The 16,265-nt window shown below is 37.5% G+C and overlaps 1 protein-coding gene across 3 annotated transcripts in view; it reads right to left on the reverse strand.

Moving 5' to 3' along the window:
• LOC137654606 (pancreatic triacylglycerol lipase-like) overlaps positions 1-16,265 on the reverse strand; it is a 98,175-nt gene that overhangs the window by 37,085 nt on the left and 44,825 nt on the right. Inside the window, exon 2 of one of the 3 annotated variants that reach the window (XM_068388390.1) lies at positions 13,390-13,503. The exons of the other annotated variants lie outside the window; for them this stretch is intronic. The gene's annotated coding sequence lies outside the window, so the exon portion shown is untranslated. The remainder of the gene's footprint in view (positions 1-13,389; positions 13,504-16,265) is intronic. 3 annotated transcript variants of the gene reach the window in all.

Raw genomic sequence — 16,265 nt, forward strand, 5'->3', positions numbered from 1 at the left:
AAACGAACATGATGATGATTATGTTGAAACAACTATAAACGTGGAGTCTTTATACTTTGTACATGGTCAACATTTACTGTAGCCTTTATATCAATGACCACCAGTTCCCAATTGTAGATCATTACTGGCTGTCACCGTAGTATAACAATAATTCCCGCATCTCAACTACTTTTTGACCAAACTGTGCAAGGTGGCTGTAAGGTACTAAACAGAGAGGCGAGGTGAAAGTAAGTGAAATTTATTCAACAAGTAACGAAGCTTATATACAAATAGCTGAGGGCAACAATATCACAGAAATTCAAACAATATGAAACATGTGATGGCAAACTTAATCAAGTTTTTTTTTTATCAGTGCGGGGGAGTGCGAGCATATAGCATTACAGTGTATGAGTTTGTAAGAAACACGTGCGGTAGAGAACAATTAATTCGTTCATTATAAAATCTATTCTTCAAATTCTTTGCCTTAGGGTAATGTTTTGGAACCTATGATTGAATAAAATTTTGAGGTCGTAATTTGATTTTGTGTTACGACTTAAAAAAGTTTACAATTTGTGTATTATATATCAAAAGACCTATTTAGTTACGTGAATTGAAAATGAAGAATAATTTTATTTTCACCTCTTTATAAAAAAAATCCCAATGAAATTCCAATTTCACACTAAATACTCCTTCAACACAAACTTCAACTATAAAATCAACTTTTTGGCTACATTTCCTTTGCCTAACCTTCAAATCAAAATCTTTGGGTAGTTTTCATATTTTCAGAATGTCATGATCAATCTTTTGTGAGCGTTAACGTCACATAAATATTGATTTATTTACCTAGATCCCTTTTAACCGATTTGCCAAAGATTGTCTTTACTCCGATTCTCTCGGTCAAAAAGACAACTTTTATGGCAAAGTAAATAATTCAATACACAGAATTTTGAGTTTAGAAAAACCGTTCATATGCCTTACTGAAAAATATAGACTTGCTTGTCGACAATGAGGTTTTCCTGATGATTTTATCATATTGAATAGAGACATGAATTACATAGATTCAAAATGATGAATAATTTAGTGTGAACCTCTATCAATTACTTTTCGTTTGGGTGTTTCCACATACCTATTAGAATCAAATTTTAAAAGAAGAATCCGGAGATGAGACCGAAACCGAAATTGAAAGAAGAATAAGAATGGGAATGAGAGCTTTGACAAACAAAATTTGCTTATGAAAAGTAATATCACATTTTCTCAAAAAAGAAAAGCATTTAATCAGATGGTCCTACCAGTATTAACTTAAGCATCTGAAACTTAGAACCTTATTATGCCTTAGAAAATAAGCTAGTTACAACTCAAAGAGCTATAGAAAGAATTATGATGGAAATAACACTAAAGACAGAAAAAGAACAACATGGATAAGAGATCAAACTAATGTAGAGGATATTCTAACAAGAAAGAAAAAGAAATGGAAATGGGCAGGACATATAATGAGAATAACCGATAATAAATGGACATTAAGAATAACAGAATGGGTATAGATTGGCATAGAATGACCCTAAACAGACGCGAGTGGAAGGACACCTCTGAGGATTTTTGTTCTACAGTGGACTGATAACTGAGGATAATGTTACACACACATATATGTATATATACACACATATATATGTATATATATATATATATATATATATATATATATATATATATATATATATATATATATATATATATATATCCTTTCCTTATAAGCTTAAACATTTGTTGATTTAGATTGACTTTTACATATGATTTTTGAGAGAGAGAGAGAGAGAGAGAGAGAGAGAGAGAGAGAGAGAGAGAGAGAGAGAGAGAGAGAGAGAGAGAGAGAATTTCCAGTAAATGGTAGCAACCTCAGTATCAAATGTAAAAGGGAAATAGTCAGAGTATAGCAGATTTGGCTACGAAGAAAATAAGATTATAAAAAAAAAGTAGCAACATGAGAGGCGAACCAAAATACAGAATACCAGAAATATAAAGGATATGATTGACAGACAGTGTGTTTGACCTAAATATTCTGTCACATCCCACACAACCTCTTCAGTCAGACCTTGAATAGAAATTTAATATTCTTGAGTTTGCCATTCATGGAGGTTGTATTTTATTTGATTTTGAAGTAGTCTTGTAATCCTATTAAAAACTGCTGACATTTACGGTATGTGTTTTTTCCACAGTAAGAAACAATGTTTATGTCTCTTCTATTTCGAAATTTCAAGCTTTCCTTGTGATAATAGGAGCAATAATCTAAAGTAAAGGCCAACAAGGATCAATGCCAAGGTTATCTCTTCAGTCGGAAACAATGAAACTCAGATTTCACTCGTCGACTAAACTAAATCAAGGCAAATCTAGTCTTGAAAATTTTCAAGTTTTATCATTATTTTAGTTTTGAACTCTCTCTCCATACACACACACACACACACACACACACATATATATATATATATATATATATATATATATATATATGTGTATGTGTATGTGTATATATATGTACATATATGTATGCATGTATTTATGTGTATATATATGTATATATTATAATATATATGCATACATATATACTATATAATATATATATATATATATATATATATATATATATATATATATATATATATATATATATATACATATGTATATATATATATATATACATATATATATATATATAATACAGCGAGAGAGAGAGAGAGAGAGAGAGAGAGAGAGAGAGAGAGAGAGAGAGAGAGAGAGAGAGAGAGAGAGTATACATGGTACAAGCACATATAATATACCCTTATCCAAGCAGACAAATATTTAACCACAGGAAGTGCTTTTAGAATTCCTTTATCCTTTGGGAAATTCATGTTTACTTTACAAGCATTTCCTTTAATTGGAAACTTTTATCCCCTGCGCCTATAATAATAATAATAATAATAATAATAATAATAATAATAATAATAATAATAATAATAATAATAATAATAATAATAATAATAATAATAATAATATTCTTCGCTTCTGTGAAAACAAGCTGTTCAAGCATCCCGTAAGAAATATAAAATATTAGACGAGTTTGTAACTTGTTGATAGCGGAAGACCATGGCCATCCAGAATTGTCAAAAAAAAAAAAAAAAAAAAAAAAAAGGAAAAAAAATTCCACTATTCGGTTTATTTAGAGACTCGGTCAATTTTGTCAGGCAATGAAAAAATCCGGAAATGTTGCTTAGTGGTAAAACCTGATTCCAAACCCACGTGGTACAGCAATAGGAGTTAAGGAAATCATTAAGTTGCGCTTGATTGTTTATAATGATGAGTATGTTTTGATTGTTTATAATGAGGAGTATGTTTTGAAGCACTAAAGAACAATCCAAGAAATAAAACAACTGGTCTTTCCATGATTATTGTCTAATGAATAAGTAAAACGAAGTACTCCAGGCAGAGCACAATGATGATGAAAATGTTTATTTTTTCTCTTTATGAGGCAAAAAGACATCATCCTTGACCTACAATAGATAAGCTTGTTTAGTCTGATATCTCTAACATGCTCACCCATTCACAACGTGTTCCCGTGAATCTATCTCTGGAAACACCCTTTTGTGCAATGTTTCGAAATTATGAAAGATCTCCTAATTTTAATTCCTTGTTTTTTTGTTTTTTTTTGTCAACAAGCTGTCTGAAGTTCAACCACCTCGAATCCTTCCGGTTAAAACCGGCTTGATAATATATTCGTTCTGAACTAATGAAACTACGCCAGATTGGAAATCTTTCTTGCGGTTTTCAAGTGCTATATTTTTACTACAAAATATACTGGTTACCGACCGCTCAAAGGTTGTATGTCACTTTATCGTTATCAGTTAATTGCAAAATATCAATTATTAGTAATTGATTTTAAGATTTTAATTTTTTTATTTCTACACTTTGTATTCACGTTACAATTAGTCTATTTTGATACACTATAATATTAATAAAAATATTTAATTGTTTAAAGATTGTTTTTACCAAAAAGTCTTTTGTTATTGAACTCTTATGTAATCAATATATATATTTTATTTGTTTCTTTTTTCAGATCGATATTTTGACATTTGACGTTTTATCTGTTCATCCTATATAATTTACTAGGAGTTATGACTAGTCCTGGATTTTACATTTTCATCTGATTTAAATTCTTGATGGGCAGTCCTATTTTCAGCTCCGTAAGCAAATAAAATTATTTTTAATATTATCTTTTAATCACATTTCATTAATGGCTAATGATGCAAATCACATTCTGACTGATTTTTGTTGTAGAAATAGTTCATTACCAATCAGTTTCAGATCAAGATGATCAAGTTTTAAGTCAGGAAATTGAAAAAAAATGTTTATAAAACTTATCTGGATTATCCAAAATTCTAAATTCTAATCCGAATTCATATCTTTATCTATTTCTATTAAATGATTTCAGTATTCATAAAGATTCTATTACTCATTAACATATAATTCTGTCTTCTGCTAAGGAGGTCACTGTCCTGTTTTTATTGCTCTGCTGGTTATGAATGGAGAGGTGCAAGAAACTGACCGGCAACCCTGGTGTCCTTGAGTGAGTTTGTTTCGGAAATACAGTAACTGCCACATCTAATTCACTCAGATAATGTAAAACTACAATCTCCTTGGTTTGATAGGGAGACTTTAGAGCAAAGAGGTAAAACAGATGTAAAGAAATAGAGTGTAATCGGATGAAAACAAATTACATGGGTAGAATACAAAAGTGCAATGTGCCAATATAATCACCTACTAAGAAGGAAAAAAGGCGACTACTATGAGAAAGATCTGTGAAGCCTCAACAGACATAGGTTATATAGTTTCCTAAATGGTAGCCTATGGTAGCGTGAAATGGGAATTGTAAATAAAAAAAATGCTACCAGAGGGGTATAGTAACCAGAAAGTAGCAAATAATTTTCGAGTATTCTTTAAAAACAAAATAGAAAACACAACATCAGATTAGTACTACACCAGGTAATAATATAGTTAAAATCAGCGAGATTCAATAATATAACACAAGAGGATGGCAGCAGGAGTATCAAGAGCGCAAAGAAAACAAACTTCCAATATCTGAAGTAATTGCAGAAAGAAAATTTTCTAGTCTATCTGATATGATTACGAGAATAGCATATACAAGCATCCATGAGTGAAAGTTTCCCAAATCTGAGAAAATACTGTAGCTATAGTTATACTGGTTCTGAAAAGTGCTCTATATTATCAGGAATTAAGCTCTTATAGATCTATTTCGAATCTATCTTTTTTTTCAAAAGTGTAGGAATATGTAATTCTTGAATAACTAATAAGTCACTTAATTGAAATATAGGTTTTGTCAAAGAACCAATCTGCTTACAGAAAATTATACGCTACGGAGACAGTTATCTATTCTATTGTAAATGCTGGAAATGATGGATGAAAATATATGTGGTGTTCTAATATTACTTTATCGTAGTGCTGCTTTTGATCAATTGTGCATGAACTGCAACTAATAGAAATGATCTAAGGTCCATCGATATTGAAGATCAAGCTTTTGAATACCTAAAAGATTACTTGGTTGACGGAATTAGTGTGTGCAACTGGAACTCTTATCATATAAACCTTTAAACAGAGGGGTACCTAACGGGAGTGTAATAGGCGCAATTTTATCCTATATCTATAATATTGGTCTGTCGAAAATACTACAAAGGTATGGAGTGAAGTTCAAACTAATTGCAAGATGATACTTCTCCATAAATGGTATAGACTACACTACTGAAACTCTATACCGTATTCATGCTAGTGTTAGAGAATGGATGACAATAAATCAATTAAGATTAAATTAAAATAAAACAGTTTATGGTAGTTGGGATGAAAAAAAAAGCGTAAGAAACTTTGTTCATATTCTAATAAACATAAATAACAACTCTTCCCCGATATATAGTAAAGTTCATGATCTTGGCATATGTTTTGACATTAACTTGTCTTCCAATGCCCAAACAAATAATGTAGTAAAAATCGTTAGTTATCTTAGAAACCTTGCTTTTATAAAGAAGTACCTGGATGAATGTTCCGTAAAGAAACTTGTGATAAACTGAGGTATTACCAGGATTGACTATTGTAACCCCAACTACTACAATTTACAAAAAAATGCAACTTGTGAAATTACAAAACATAATAAACCGAGACGCAAGGCTGCTAAAAGGTGTCGCACCCGGAGAAAAGATCACTCCTACACTAATTTATTTACACTGGCTGCCTATTAAAGCGAAAATAAATTAATACATGTACAATAAGCCATCAAGCTATCAGAACCAAGCGTCAAAAATATCTAAGAGGGTTGATATATATTGTGCAGCCAACAAATAGTGTTGACACGAGAATAGTCATAGATGGGATCAAATTATTGGAACCTAGATATATGTCTACTGTAGGCTCTAGAGCCTTTAAATATGCGGCCCATAGACTATACATTAAGCTCCAACTAGATATCCGAAAAACTGAAGATTTTAAGGTTTCCAAGAAAAAACTGAAGACTTTCTTGTTCTCTAGGTATCTCGATAGTGTGGATTTGACAATAAACGAGCAATATGCTGTGTGAAAGGTTGAATGCTTCGGAACAAACATGTTAAAATGACTGTGAAGGTCCTGTAGAGATTAGGGTTCCCCTGCTGTATAGGACCAGACAAGCAGTCCTTAAAGTAAGTAAATAATATACTTTAGGCAGCTCTTTAAATGTTTTACAAGCCTAAAAAGAAAATAGTATAAAACAGAAAATTAATCATATAACAGCTTTAAAGTAGACATTATATGGTGAAGACGACGAAGGTGGCGTCAAAAATCCCTTTTTGCACGGAACATGATGTCTGAACATTCGGATATCTTTGAGATTTCTATATCGCTGGTACTTATTATGGCGGTATCTGCACGGCTCCTTGTTCGGCAAGGTCTTCCAAATGTATAACTAACACAGGAGAATTCTAAAACTATTTTCTCCGTTACGTTGCTGGGGCTGAAAAGTACAAAACCTTTCTTGTTGCTGGGGGATAAAAAGCACAAGCTCCTACGATGATGGGGCTAAAAAGCACAGAAGCCCTTACGTGCAGGGTCTAAACAGTACAAAAGCCCTTACGTTGCTGGGTCTAAAAAGTATAAAAGCCCTTACGTTGATGGGGCTAAAAAGCACAAATGCCATTACGTTCCGGGGGGCTAAATGTACAAGAGCTATTACGTTGATGGGGATAAAATGGACAAAAGATCCTACGTTACTGGGGTGTGAAAAGCACAAAAATCCTTACGTTGCTGGGGGCCAAGAGCACAAAAACCCTTACGTTGCTGGGAGATAAAAAATACTAAAAGCTCTTATGTTGTTGGGGCTAGAAAGCACAAAAGCCATTATGTTGCTGGGGGTTAAAAAGAACCAAAGCCCTCGAGTTGTAGTGGCTAAAACGTACACAAGTCCTTATGCTACTGGTGGCTAAGAGCATTAAGGCCATTTAAGTTGCTTTGTCTAAAAAGTACAATAGCCCTTACGTTGACGAGGCTAAAAAGCATAAAACCAGTTACGTTCCTGTGGGCTTAATGGCACAAATCCCATTACGTTCCTGTGGGCTTAATGGCACAAACCCCATTACGTTCCTGTGGGCTTAATGGCACAAACCCCATTATGTTCCTGTGGGCTTAAAAGCACAAACCCCATTACGTTCCTACGGGCTAAAAAGCACAAGAGCTATTACATTGATGAGGCTAAAAAGCACAAAAGACCTACGTTACTGGGGCTGAAAAGCACAAAAAAACCTTACGTTACTGGGGGTTCAAAAGCACAAAAAACCTTACCCTTACGTTACTGGGGGTTGAAGAGCACAAAAAACCTTACGTTACTGGGGGTTGAAGAGCAAAAAAACCTTACGTTACTGGGGGTTGAAAAGCACAGAAAATCTTACGTTACTGGGGGTTGAAAAGCTCAGAAAACCTTGAGTTACTGGGGGTTGAAAAGCACAAAAAACCTTACGTTACTGGGGGGGGGGGGGTTGAAAAGCACAAAAAACCTAACGTTACTGGGGGTTGAAAAGCACAAAAAACCTTACGTTACTGGGGGTTGAAAAGCACAAAAAACCTTAGGTTACTGGGGGTTGAAAAGCCCCAAAAAACTTACGTTACTAGAGGTTGAAAAGCACAAAAAAAAAAAACTCTCGTTGCTGGGGGGATACAAAGCACAAAAGCCCTTATGTTGAAGGGGGCTGAAAAGCACAAAAGCGCTCACGTTGCAGCAGGGAAAACGCACAAAAAACCTTTACGCTACTGGTGGCTAAAAAGTACGAAGGGCTCGACGTTTCCGAGAGCTAAAAAGCACAAAACCATTACGTAGCTGATGGCTAAAAAGCAAGAATAGCACTTATGTTGCTTGGTGCTAAAATTGACAAAAACCCTTCCGTTGCTGGGGGATAAAAACACGAACGATTTTATGTTGCTGGGTAGGTATAAAGTAATAAAGCCCTTGCGTTCCTGATGGTAAAAAACCTAAAGTCCTCATGTTGCTTAGGGCTAAAAAATGGAAAAGCCCTTGAGCTTCTAAAGGCTAAAAGCACAAAGGGTCTTTCATTGCTGAGGACTAAATAACACAAAAGCCATTAGGCTGCTAGGGCTAAAGAGTGTAAAGGCCATTGCGTTGTTGAGTCTGAAATGCCCAAAAGCCCTTGCGTTGCTGGGGCTAAAAGCACACAAGCCCTTATATTGTTGGGTGGTATAAAGCACAAAAGACCATACGTTGCTGGGGCTAAGAAGCACAGAAGCCCTCACACTGTTAGTGATAAAAGCACAAAAGCCCTTTCGTTGCTAGGACTAAAAAGAAAAAAATGCCGTTACATTGCTGGGGTTAGAAGGTACAAAATTCTATACGTTTCTATGGGCTGAAAGGCAAAAAAAACCCTTACCTTGCCAGGGTTAAAAAGCTCAAAAGCCATTACGCTGTTGAGGGCTAAAAAACACAGAAGCCCTTACGTTGCTCTGGCTAAGAGGTACAAAAGTCAAGTTCCTTGTCTTTGAAACACGAAAGGCCTTACATTACTGGGGTCTAAAAAGCAAAAAAATACCTTATATTGCTGAGGCTAAAACCCACAAAAGCCATTATGTTGCTAGAGGATAAAAAGGACAAAAAATATACATTACTGGGGGTAAAAAGTGTGAAGGCCATTGCGTTCCTGGGGCTAAAAAGCACTAAAGACCTTACGTTGCTGGAGCTAAAAAGTGTGAAGTCCATTACATTCCTGGAGTTGAAAATCACTAAAGACCTTACGTTGCTGGGGCTGAATAGTGTGAAGGCCATTACGTTGCTGGGGCTGAATAGTGTGAAGGTCATTACGTTGCTGGGGCTATAAAGCATCAAAGACATTACGTTGCTGGTGCTGAAAAGGGTAAAGGCTAAAAAGCACTAGAAGACCTTACGTTGCTGGGGCTGAAAAGCACTAGAAGACCTTACGTTGCTGGGGCTGAAAAGCACTAGAAGACCTTACGTTGCTGGGGCTGAAAAGCACTAGAAGACCTTACGTTGCTGGGGCTGAAAAGCACTAGAAGACCTTACGTTGCTGGGACTAAAAAGTGTGAAGGCCATTACATGGCTGGGGCTAAGAAGCAAAAAAGACCTTATGTTGCTGGGTCTAAAAAGCACAAAAGACATAGCGTTGCTGGGGCTAAAAAGTGTGAGGTCCAATACGTTGCTGGGGCTAAAAAGTGTAAAGGCCATTACGTTGCTGGGGCTAAAAAGCACAAAAGCCATCATGTTGCTTGTGGCTAAAAAGAACAAGAGCCCTCACGTTGCAGAGTCTAAAACGCACATAAGCCCTTCCACTACTGGTGGCTAAAAATCACGAACGTCATTATATTGCTGGGGGTTAAAAAGCAAAAATAGCACATGTTGCTTGGTGCTGAAACGGACAAAACAACTTTCGTTGCTGGGGGTAAAAACACGAAAGACCTTACGTTGCGGGGGGTAAAAAGCACTAAAGTCCTTACGTTGCTGTGGGTAAAAAGCACTAAAGTCCTTACGTTGCTGTGGGTAAAAAGCACTAAAGTCCTTACGTTGCTGCAGGTAAAAAGCACTAGAGTCCTTACGTTGCTGTGAGTAAAAAGCACTAAAGTTTTTACGTTTCTGTGGGTAAAAAGCACTAAAGTCCTTACATTGCTGTGGGTAAAAAGCACTAAAGTCCTTACATTGCTGTGGGTAAAATGTACTAAATTCCTTACATGGCTGTGGGTAAAAAACACTAAAGTCCTTACATTGCTCTGGGTAAAAGTCCTAAAGTCCTTACATTGCTGTGGGTAAAAAGCACTAAAGTTCTTACGTTGTCGTGGGTAAAAAGCACTATAGTCCTTATTTGGCTGTGGGTAAAAAGCACTATAGTCCTTATTTGGCTGTGGGTAGAAAGCATAAAGTCCTTATTTTGCTGTGGGTAAAAATCATAAAGTCCTTATTTTACTGTGGGTAAAAAGCATAAAGTCCTTACATTGCTGTGGGTAAAATGTACTAAAGTCCTCACATGGCTGTGGGTAAAAAACACTGAAGTCCTTACATTGCTCTGGGTAAAAGACCTAGTCCTTACATTGCTGTGGGTAAAAAGCACTAAAGTTCTTAGGTTGTCGTGGATAAAAAGCACTAAAGTCCTTATTTTGATGTGGGTAAAAAGCATAAAGTCCTTATTTTGCTGTGGGTAAAAAGCATAAAGTCCTTATGTTGCTGTGGGTAAAGAGCACCAAAGTCCTTATGTTGCTTGGGGCTAAAAAGTGGAAAAGCCCATGCGTTGCTGAAAGCTAAAAGAACCAAAGGATTTTCACTGCTAAGGGCTTAATAGCACAAGAGCCATTACATTGTTGGGTCTAGAAAGCACAAAAGCCATTGCGTTGCTGGGGCTAAAATGCATACAAGCCGTTACATTGTTGGGGGCTAAAAAGCACAAAAGACTCTACGTTGCTGGGGCTAAAAACCACAAAAGCCCTTTCGTTGCTGGAACTAAAAAGCACAAAAGCTGTTAGGTTGCTGGGGGTAAAAAGCCCAAAGGCCCTCTCGTTGCTGGAACTAAAAAGCAAAAAAGCCGTTATGTTGCTGGGGGTTAAAGTTAAAACAGAATCCTATACGTTACTATGGGCTAAAAAGCAAAGAACCCCTTACGTTGCTGGGGCTAAAAAGTTCAAAAAAAAAAAAAAACCATTACGCTGCTGAGGAGTAAAAAACAAAGAAGCCTTTACGTTACTGGGTGCTAAAGTGCCCAAAAGCCATTATGTTGGTGGGTGCTGAAAGCTGAAATACATAAAAGACTATGTTGGTGGGGGCTGAAAGCTGAAATACATAAAAGACTATGTTGGTGGGGGCTGAAAGCTGAAATACATAAAAGACTTTATGTTACTGAGGGTAAAAGGTAAAAAAGCCCCTATTTTACCAGGGATTAAAAGCATAAACGCAATTACATTGCTTGGGGTTAAAAGACACAAAAGCCATTACATTACCGGGGGTTAAAAAACACTAAATCCTTTATATTGATGGGGCTAAAAACCACGAAAGCCTTTAAGTTACTGGGAGCTGAAAAGCACAAACGCACTCAAGTTACTCAGGGATAAAATCCACAAAAACCCTCAAGTTGCTGTGGATAATGAAAGCACAAAATCCCTTATGTTGTTGAGGTTTATAAGCAAAAAAGCCCTTACATCACAAGGCTAAAAATCAAAGCTATTACATTACTGTGGCCCAGAAACCTCAAAACCATTACGTTGCTGATGGCTAAAAAGCGCAAAACCATTAGGGTGCTAAGAGCAGAAAAAACCCATTACGTTGCTGAGGGCTAAAAAGCACAACACCTTTAGGTTGCTGGGTGCTCAAAAGCACAACACCACTAGGTTGCTGGGTACTCAAAAGCACAACACCACTAGGTTGGTGGGTACTCAAAAGCACAACACCACTAGGTTGGTGGGCACTCAAAAGCACAACATCACTAGGTTGCTGGGCGCTCAAAAGGACACCACCACTGGGTTGATGGGTGCTAAAAAGCACAACACCACTAGGTTGCTGGGTACTCAAAAGCACACCACCACTAGGTTGCTGGGCGCTGAAAAGGACACCACCACTGGGTTGATGGGTGCTAAAAAGCACAACACCACTATGTTGATGGGTGCTAAAAAGCACAACACCACTAGGTTGATGAATGCTAAAAAGCACAACACCACTAGGTTGCTGGGTACTCAAAAGCACAACAGCTTAAGGTTGCTGGGTACTCAAAAGCAAAACACCAGTAAGTTGCTGGGTACTCAAAAGCACAACACCAGTAGGCTGCTGGGTACTCGAAAGCACAACACCACTAGGTTGCTGGGTACTCAAAAGCACAACACCACTAGGTTACTGGGTGCTCAAAAGGACACCACCATTAGGTTGATTGGGGCTAAAATGCACAACACCACTAGATTGATGAGTGCTAAAAAGCATAACACCACTAGGTTGCTGGGTACTCAAAAGCACAACACTTTTAGGTTGCTGGGTGCACAAAAGCACAACACCACAAGGTTGCTGGGTACTAAAAGCACAACACCACTAGGTTGCTGGGTACTCGAAAGCACAACACCACTAGGTTACTGGGTGCTCAAAAGGACACCACCACTAGGTTGATGGGTGCTAAAAAGCACAACACCACTAGGTTGCTGGGTGTTCAAAAGCACAACACCACTAGGTTGCTGGGTGTTCAAAAGCACAACACCACTAGGTTGCTGGGTGTTCAAAAGCACAACACCACTAGGTTACTGGGTGCTCAAAAGCACAAAACCACTAGGTTGCTGGGTGCTCTAAAGCACAATACCACTAGGTTGCTGGGTGCTCTAAAGCAAAACACCATTACGTTGCTGGGGGCTAAGACAAGGCCGTCTAAAGTACATGCCTGGTCAGTGGGGGAAGAAGTCGGCACGAGTAGGTCCAGTGATATGGAGACGGGACACCTGGTCATCCTCAACCCTTCTTTCTATTACACACCACTCACTCTGCATAGACTTTGTTTCTAGTTACAGTTTACAGCTGACAATCCTCATAGAAAAATTAAGAGATCATACACACCAAATGGAGACGACTTTGAGTAATCAAGCTAAGAAAATTTAGACAGAAAAAAAGTAATAAAATTGAAATAAAACTTTCCCGTGGCAGTTGCCTAATTCCAAGACCCGCTGATTCCAAACTACGCTTGCTTGGCGAAAAAATTTGAATGATTCTAACAATTCAATTAAAAAAATAAATACAACATTAACATACATGAAAATTTCCGGCAATTTAGAATTATTTGATATCTTTTGTACAATCATCCACAATCGCATGATCTTGCTGTAGCCTACATTTTATTTACTTGAAGTATTTGACGGATTTGTATTTACCTTTTTACTATTAATGTTTGCAATTCTCTTAGCTGTGAGGTTCTTCCCAATTGTTTTATCGAAGAAGAATGTGTCAGATTTAATATCACTAGATTTGAAGTGCAGCTGTGTCACCTGAAAAGTGTTTAAATTCAATATTAAAGTCCATAACACATTTTCATAAAAATGAGAGAGAGAGAGAGAGAGAGAGAGAGAGAGAGAGAGAGAGAGAGAGAGAGAGAGAGAGAGAGAGAGAGAGAGAGAGAGAGAGAGAGAGGAAGCAACTGAAGAATGAGGAGGCAAGAATTGAAAGAGAAGAAATCAGAGATAATGAAGTTGTAAGTAGCAAGGGAAAAAAGTGTGAATACCCAAGTAATTTTTTAAACAGTTTGGTAATCTTTAAATTAAAACCTTATACAAGAGGCTGATATTCTGTGACCAATACTACATGAACAATGTAATGCAATTATAATTATTACAAAAATAGATATAGTACTTCCCCTACTATTTTAGTTAAGAACATATTCGGCTCTCCTGATAACGTCCAATCACTTGGTTTTTTCTTTATCTGCATTTGGAAAGGAAAACACATACTTTCAGTCAATTTCGGTAACTCTCTTTGCACTTTGGTACACACCACATAATAGGCTCTAGCCTGGATTCCAAAACAGTAAGATTTTCTGGAATAACAGCTGAAAAATGTAAAGAAATAGAGCGCGACCCCTTAACTCACAGCCTATAGTAGCAGTGTGAAAGCACTACTCGTGTCACGTGGGATCTTTCTTACGATCCAAATGACCCGGCCTTCTCTCGAGACGGCCTTGGCTAAAAAGCGCACTATTAGGTTGCTGCGAGCTAAAACGCACACCATTAGGTTGCTGGATGCTAAAAAGCACAACATCTTTAGCTTGCTGATGCTGAAAAGCATAACACCTTTAGGTTGCTTGGTGGTGAAAAGCACAACACCTTTAGGTTGCTGGATGCTAAAAAGTACAACACCTTTAGGTTGCTGGCTGCTAAAAAGAACAACACCTTTAGGTTGCTGGCTGCTAAAAAGCACCACATTATTAGGTTGCTGGGTGCTTAAAAGTACAACACCATTATGTTGCTGGATGCTAAAAAGCACAACACCATTATGTTGCTGGATGCTAAAAAGCACAACATCATTATGTTGCTGGATGCTTAAAAGCGCAACACCATTATGTTGCTGGATGCTTAAAAGCGCAACACCATTATGTTGCTGGATGCTTAAAAGCACAACACCTTTAGGTTGCTGGATGCTAAAAAGCACAACACCATTATGTTGCTGGATGCTAAAAAGCACAACACCATTATGTTGCTGGATGCTAAAAAGCACAACACCATTATGTTGCTGGATGCTAAAAAGCACAACACCATTATGTTGCTGGATGCTTAAAAGCGCAACACCATTATGTTGCTGGATGCTTAAAAGCGCAACACCATTATGTTGCTGGATGCTTAAAAGCACAACACCTTTAGGTTGCTGGATGCTAAAAAGCGCAACACCATTATGTTGCTGGATGCTAAAAAGCGCAACACCATTATGTTGCTGGATGCTAAAAAGCGCAACACCATTATGTTGCTGGATGCTAAAAAGCGCAACACCATTATGTTGCTGGATGCTTAAAAGCGCAACACCATTATGTTGCTGGATGCTTAAAAGCGCAACACCATTATGTTGCTGGATGCTTAAAAGCGCAACACCATTATGTTGCTGGATGCTTAAAAGCGCAACACCATTATGTTGCTGGATGCTTAAAAGCGCAACACCATTATGTTGCTGGGTGCTAAAAAGCACAACACCTTTAGGTTGCTGGGTGCTAAAAAGCACAACACCTTTAGGTTGCTGGGTGCTAAAAAGCACAACACCTTTAGGTTGCTGGGTGCTAAAAAGCACAACACCTTTAGGTTGCTGGGTGCTAAAAAGCACAACACCTTTAGGTTGCTGGGTGCTAAAAAGCACAACACCTTCAGGTTGCTGGGTGCTAAAAAGCACAACACCTTTAGGTTGCTGGGTGCTTAAAAGCACAACACCTTCATGTTGCTGGGTGCTAAAAAGCACAACACCTTCAGGTTGCTAGATGCTAAAAAGCACAACACCTTTAGCTTGCTGGGTGCTAAAAAGTACAATACCTTTAGGTTGCCGGGTGCTAAAAAGCGAAACACCATTAGGTTGCTGGGTGCTAAAATGCACAAAAGCTTAAGGTTGCTGGGTGCTAAGAAGCACAATACCTTTAGGTTGCTGGGTGCTAAAAAGCACAACACCATTAGATTGCTGGGTACTAAAAAGCACAACACCTTTAGGTTGCTGGGTACTAAAAAGCACAACACCTTTAGGTTGCTAGGTACTAAAAAGCACAACACCTTTAGGTGGCTGGGTGCTAAAAAGCACAACACCTTCAAGTTGCTAGGGGCTAAAAAGCACATCTTTAAGTTGCTGGGTGTTAAAAAGCACAACACCTTTACAACTTTAGGTTGCTGGGTGCTAAAAAGCACTCACCATTAGGCTGCTGGGTGATAAAAAACACACCATTAGGTTGCTGCATGCTAAAATGCACAAAAGCTTAAGGTTGCTGGGTGCTAAAAAGCACAACACCTTCAAGTTGCTTGGTGCTAAAAAGCACAATATCTTTATGTTGCTGAGTGCTAAAAAGCACAACATCTTTAGGTTGCTGGGTTCTAAAAAGCACAACACCTTTAGGTTGCTGGGTACTAAAAAGCACAACACCTTTAGGTTGCTGGGTACTAAAAAGCACAACACCTTTAAGTTGCTGGGTACTAAAAAGCACAACACCTTTAGGTTGCTGGGTACTAAAAAGCACAACACCTTTAGGTGGCTGGGTGCTAAAAATCACAACACCTTTAGGTTGCTGGGT

The sequence above is a fragment of the Palaemon carinicauda genome, chromosome 15 (genome assembly GCF_036898095.1).
Source record: "Palaemon carinicauda isolate YSFRI2023 chromosome 15, ASM3689809v2, whole genome shotgun sequence".
Taxonomy (NCBI): domain Eukaryota; kingdom Metazoa; phylum Arthropoda; class Malacostraca; order Decapoda; family Palaemonidae; genus Palaemon; species Palaemon carinicauda.